General features: G+C 49.2%; 1 long non-coding RNA gene across 1 annotated transcript; it reads left to right on the top strand.

The window, feature by feature from the left end:
- The first annotated feature begins 2,328 nt into the window (after nt 1-2,328).
- Nucleotides 2,329-6,462, top strand: LOC109302561. The gene is made up of 3 exons (XR_002098841.1): nt 2,329-2,420; nt 3,469-3,471; nt 6,451-6,462. It is a non-coding gene; the product is annotated as an uncharacterized LOC109302561 (long non-coding RNA).
- The last annotated feature ends 209 nt before the right edge of the window (nt 6,463-6,671 follow it).

Raw genomic sequence — 6,671 nt, forward strand, 5'->3', positions numbered from 1 at the left:
TGGGAAGAGAAGGGATGCACCTGATAAAAAGAGGGAAGAGCATCTTCGCAGACAGGCTCGCTAAACTAGTGAAGAGGGCTTTAGATTAGGTTTGCTAGGGCATGGAGACAAAGGTCCTGAAATAAGTGGGGAAATAGGTGACCTGGAGTAAGAGCAAACAGGAGAAGGCAACAGGGGAGGTGTTCTCATTTTTCCTGAGAAATCAGGGCAATCGACCAGTTACCTCAGGTGCCTGAACACAAATGCATGGACTTGGGAAACAAGGAGGAAGAACTGGAAGTCCTCCCACTGTCATGAAACTATGACTTGATTGGAATAACAGAGATGTGGTAGGAGCTTGCATGACTGAAGCACTATTATGGATGGGTATAAATTGTTAAGGAAGAGCCATATAAAAGAGCCATATGATTGCTCAGAACTCCAGTATGAAACTGGAGATAGGCCTGTTGAAAGTCTCTGGGTTAGGGTCCGAGGAGAGAGCAACAAGCGTGATGCTATGGACCACGAGACAAGGAGGTAATGGTGGATGAGGTTTTCTTCAAACAGCTAGTGGAAGTTTCCCGATCACAGGCCCTGGTTCTCATGGGGGACTTGAGTCACCCTGACATCTGCTGGGAGGGTCAGGCAGGGCACTGTTTGCGCCTGCCACTTTAAGGGCCTGGAGCTGGCAGCTGCCAGGTGCCTGATGAAGGCAGCCATTTTGAATCTGGGGCTGCCCATATAAACAGGGCAGTTCTGCTGCTGGAGGCCATGCAACAACATCACCTGTCTGGAGGGCTGCTGGTATCATCTGGAGGTAAGGGAGGAGTTGTAGGGGATGGTCAGGAGGCTCCTGGGCATGACCTAAAACTGCACCCTGCCAGGAGTGGGTGGCTTGGTAGGGCCCCCAGGAAATGCCAGGCCAGTTACCACCCCGGTGAAAGGCGGGTTGGGGCGCCTTAACCCCTAACCCCCACAACCGGGTGGGTTACCCCTTGTTTGGAGGGTCTGGAAGGTGGACCCCATGGAGGAAGTGAGGCCATAGACTCACGCCTGCTTGAACTTCCCCTGACTGGTCCATGCTGGGGCCAGGACTGGAAGGGTTGAAGGGCTGGGGGGCCCACTGCAAGGAATGCCCAAGAGCTGCAGGCCTGGGGTTCCAATTGGCCTGGAGGTTGGCCAGGGCTAGTGAGCTGAAGGTCCCGGGGGAGACCACACCTGAAGGGAAAGCAGTTCAGGGAGCTATGCTGCCTGGTATGAAGGTGGATGAGACCGCCTGAGGAGAGGAATCCAGGCAGGGTTCAATTAGGGGGATTCTGGGGCCTAGTGTGGGGGCCGGTGATGATAATAACATCTAGATGCCATCAGCGAGGATTGGGCTGCAGTGTAGGGGAGGAATGGAGCCGCAGATAGTGCCCCCTGGCATCGGGGCAGGAAATGGGCAGCCTCCCACTTAATTACATCTTTAACTAATTAATTAACAACAAGGCATGGCATGAGAGAATGTGGGTGGCTAGCCCAGGAACAGGTGGGCAGGCCACATCAAGATTGGTCCCGAGCAGCCCCTCTGTTACAGAGGGCAATACAGTACTGCGCAGGCAATCCAGGAAGGTTTTGGACAGTTTTGGGGACAACTTCCTGGTGCAAGTGTTGGAGTGGTCAGCTAGGGGCCATGCTCTTCTTGACCTGCTGCTCACAAACAGGGAAGAATTGGTGGAGAATGTACTAATAGACTGTAAGCTGGGCAGCAGTGACCATGAGATGATTGAGTTCAGGATTCTGTAGAAAGGAAGGATGGAGAACAGCAGAGTAAGGATCCTGGACTTCAGAAAAGCAGACTTCGACTTGCTCAGGGAACTCATGGGCAGGATCCCCTGGGAAGCCAGTCTGAGGGGGAGAGGAGTCCAGGAGAGCTGGCTGTACTTTAAAGAAGCCTTACTGTGAGTGTAGGAACAAATCATCCCAATGTGCAGGAAGACTAGTAAGTATGGCAGAAAACCACGTTGGCTTATCAGGGAACTCTTCAGTGAGCTATAACACAAAAAAGGGAGTGGAAACTTGGAGAAACAACTAGAGAACAGTATAAGAGTATCGCTTGGGAATGCAGGGGTGAAGTCAGGAAGGCCATTGGAGCTGCAGCTAGCAAGGGATGTGAAGGGTAACAAGAAAGTATGTCAAGAACAAGAGGAAGATCAGGGAAAGTGTGGGTCCCTTAGTGAATGGGGGTGGCAACCTAGTGACAGAGGATGCAGAAAAGACTGAATTACTCAATGCCTTTTTCACATCAGTCTTCACAAGAAAGGTCAGCTCCCAGACTACTGCACCTGGCAGCACAGTTTGGGAAGGATGTGAGCAGCCAACAGTGGTGAAAGAACAGGTTAGGGACTATTTAGAAAAGCTGGACATATACAAGTCCATGTGGCCAGATGGGATGGACCTGAGTTTGATGTGAGAGTTGGATGATGTGATTGCAGAGTTGCTGCCCATCATGTTTGAAAACTCATGGCAATCAGGAGAGGTCCTGGATGCTTGGAAAAGGGCAAATATTTAAGAAAGGGAAAAAGGAGGATCCAAGGAATTACAGGCCTGTCAGCTTCACCTTAGTCCCTGTAAAAATCATGGAGTAGGTCCTCAAGGAATCCATTTTTAAGGATTTGGTGCAGAAGAAGGTGATTAGCAGCAGTCAGCAGCAAGGACAAGTCATGCCTGAACAACCTGATTGTCTTTTATGATGAGATGACTATCTCTGTGGATGCAGGGAGACCAGTGGAGGTTGTATACCTTGATTTTAGCAAGGCTTTTGATATGGTCTCTCACAACATTCTCCCAGGCAAGCTAAGGAGGTACAGGTTGGATGAATGGACTGTAAAGTGGTTAGAAAAGTGGCTGGAGCATTTGGCACAGAGGGTAGTAATCAGTGGCTCAAGGTCTAGTTGGCAGCCGGTATCAAGTGGAGTGCCCCAGAGGTTGGTCCTGGGCCTGATTTTGCTCAATATCTTCATCAAAGACCTGAAAGATGGAATGGAGTACACCCTCAGCAAATTTTCAGATTATACCAGGTTGGGGGGAGTAGTAGATATGCTGGAGGGTAAGGCTAGGATTCAGAGAGACCTAGACAAACTGGAAGTCCCATGAGGTTCAGTAAGAACAAGTGCAAAGTCCTGCACTTTGCATGGAAGAATCCCATGCACTGGTACAGGCTAGGGCTCACTGGCTGGACAGCAGCCCTGCAGAAAAGGACTTGTGGGTTACAGTGGAAAATAAGCTGAATATGAGCCAACAGTGTGCTCTTGATGCCCAGAAGGCTAATGGCATACAGGGCTGCATTGGTAGGAGTGTTGCCAGAAAATCAAGGGAAGTAATTATTCTCTTCCATTTGGCACTGGTAAGGCCACATCTGGAGTACTGTGTTCAGTTTTGGGCCCCCCACTACAGAAAGGATGTGGACAAATCAGAGAGAGTCCTGTGGAGGGCAACAAAAGTGGTGAGGGGGTGGGGGGATTGGCTTATGAGGAGAAGCTGAGGAAACTGCTTATTTAATCTAGAGAAGAGAAGGCTGAGAGGGGACTTAATAGCAGCCTTCAATACCTGAAGGGGGGTTTGAAAGAGGATGGAGCTAGACTGTTTTCAGTGGTGGCAGATGACAGAACAAGGAGCAATGGTCTCACATTGAAGGAAAGGAAGTTTAGGTTAGATATTAGGAGGAATTTTCTTATTAGGAGGGTAGTAAAACACTGGAACAGGCTACTCAGAGACCTGTTTCAGGTTGTTGATGGGTAGGTCTGTTTTATGCTGACCTTGTGAAGGAACACCTTGAGAGGCTGGATACCTTCAAGTCAGCTGGCCCGGACAGCTTACACCCCAGGGTACTCAAGGATCTGGCGAGCATCATAGCTCAGCCCCTGGCACGGATCTTCGAGAACTCTTGGTGCTCTGGTTAAGTGCCCAAAGATTGGAAGAAGGCCACTGTGGTGCCTATCTTCAAGAAGGGGAGGAAAGTGAATCCAGCAAACTACAGTTCCATCAGCCTGACTTCTATCCTGGGGAAGGTCCTAGAAAAGATTATCAAAGAGACCATTCTCAACAGACTGGCCGATGGCAAAATCCTGAGGGATAGCCAGCATGGGTTTGTTGCAGGTAGGTCTTGCTTGACCAATCTTATTTCCTTTTACAACCAGGTGACCTATCACCTGGACAAGGGGGAAGAGATTGATGTCATATATCTTGACTTTAAAAAAGCCTTCGATCTGGTATCCCATGATCACCTCTTGGCAAAACTGGCCAACTGTGGCCTCAGCTTCTCCATGATCCGCTAGCTGGGGAATTGGCTATGTGGTCCGACCCAGAGAGTGGTGGTTGATGGAAGTCAATCATCGTGGTGCTCTGTAACTAGTGGGGTCCCTCAAGGCTCTGTCCTTGGACCTATATTGTTCAACATCTTCATTAATGATGTGGATATTGGCATCAGAAGTGGACTGGCCAAGTTCACCAATGACACCAAACTTTGGGGTAAAGTGTCCACACCTGACGACAGAAGGGAAATCCAGGTCCAGAATGGCAATCTTGACAGGCTCAAGAAATGGGAAGACGAGAACCTGATGGCATTTAACACCAAAAAATGCAAGGTTCTCCACCTTGGGAGGAAAAACCTGCAGCATGCTTATAGGCTTGGTAGTGCTACACTGGCTAGCACTTGGGACGAGAGGGACTTGGGGGTCATGATTGACCACAAGATGAACATGAGCCTTCAATGTGATGCTGCGGTTATTAAATCAAGTAAAACTCTGGCCTGCATCCATAGACGCTTCTTAAGCAAATCCCAAGACGTCATTCTCCCATTGTACTCAGCCCTGGTGAGGCTGCAGCTGGAGTACTGCGTCCAGTTTTGGGCTCCACAATTCAAAAAGGATGAGGGAGAAGCTTGAGAGAGTCCAGAGGAGAGCCACGTGCATGATCAGAGGTCAGGAAAAAAGACCTTATGATGAGAGGCTGAGAGCCATGGGACTCTTCAGCCTGGAAAAGCACAGGCTCAGGGGTGATCTGGTGGCCACCTATAAGTTTATCAGGGGTGCTCATCAGGATCAGGGGGAACATCTGTTCACCAGAGCACCCCAAGGGATGACAAGATCGAACGGTCAAAAACTCCTCTGAGACTGTTTCAGGCTGGACATTCTTTACTGTCTGAGCCCCCAAAGTTTGGAATAAACTGCTGCTGGAGGTAGTTCAAGCACTACCTTGAACACCTTCAATAGACATTTGGATGTCTATCTTGCTGGGATCCTTTGACCCCTGCTGACTTCCTGCCCTTTGGGCAGGGGGCTGGACTTGATGATCTTCTGAAGTCCCTTCCAGCCCTAATGTCTATGAAATCTATGGTGGAATCTCCATCCTTGGAGGGTTTTAAGACCCAGCTAGACAAAGCTTTCACTGGGATGATCTAGTTGAGAACAGTTCTGTCTTGAGCAGGGAGTTGAACTAGATGACCTACTGAAGTCCCTTCCAACCCTAATTTTCTATGATTCTATGTACTGTTAAAAATGACACAAAATACATTTCTGTTTAAGCAAAGGATTACTCTCTATACCAGTGCTTCTCAACCTTTTTAGCCTCAAGCCACCCTCTATAACTTCTGTGAATTCATGGGACCCCATCTGAAAATCACTGAGATATAAATTCAAAAACGATCTGGAGAGAGGGGGCTTTAACTTAGAAACCTCAGCATCACTCATCTAGCTAGTGCTGCTTAAGGCAGGACCTCACCTACTGTGCCCTGCTCTTTCTATTGTCTTCCCCATCCCAACAACTAGCCTGTAGCTCAGGGGGCAAGCGCAGTCCTCACTACTGAGGCTGCTTCTTCAGGCCTCACATGCTGGCAACCACCCCTGCAGCCCCTGCTGCCAGTCCTGGGGGTGTGGCAACAGTGGAGGGGACAAATCAGGCTGCAGAATGTGGCTCCACCTGCATGTCCACCTGCCTTCTCGCTGACAGCAGAGCACCCTGATAGGAGCGTGGGGGTAGAGGGGTGGGGACAGCATTGGGGTTGCCTAAGTGCAGGGAAGGGCAGGGGGAGGCAGAAACACTGGTAGGAGTCTCCAGAGCAGCAGGCACCAGTGCCATTGGAATAGCTGGAGCAGGTGCAGGGTGCTGGATGGAGTAAGTGACTATTTACCTTCTCATAATGTCACATGGCACACTTGCATCACTCTTTCAGGAACCCTTTTGGAAATCACTGTCACATTATGTCAGCTGGATATTCATAGAATCATAGAAAAGTAGGGCTGAAGGGACCTCACAAGGTCATCTAGTCTAGCCCCCTGCTCAAGGGAGGATCATTGCAGACAAGCATTTATTTAAGCTAGGGGGGTGGCTCCAGAGGGGGTGTCTGGTGCACTTGCACTCCTCTTAGATTCCTAGTCCACCCAAAGTTTAAAGCCAACAGTCTGCAATGGAGCAGCATTTGAAGTCAGCCAGTGCTGAGGGAGTCACTCGACTTCGTGGCTCATTGTGAGCTATCTGATCCCTTCTAAACTCTTCATTCAACAGGTGTTAAGGACTCTTTCTTCTTTTTAATGGTGTTGATGTTTCACCAATCACACTATCCTTTGTTCTGCAGTTCTACCCTCTGCTAGCTCCTATTTCACAGCCCTGCAGATTACTTTTAGCACATTCTAATGAAGTTATATTTATTTTTT

The sequence above is a fragment of the Gavialis gangeticus genome, unplaced genomic scaffold, assembly GCF_001723915.1.
Source record: "Gavialis gangeticus isolate Ggan-Ray unplaced genomic scaffold, GavGan_comp1, whole genome shotgun sequence".
Lineage (NCBI taxonomy): Eukaryota > Metazoa > Chordata > Crocodylia > Gavialidae > Gavialis > Gavialis gangeticus.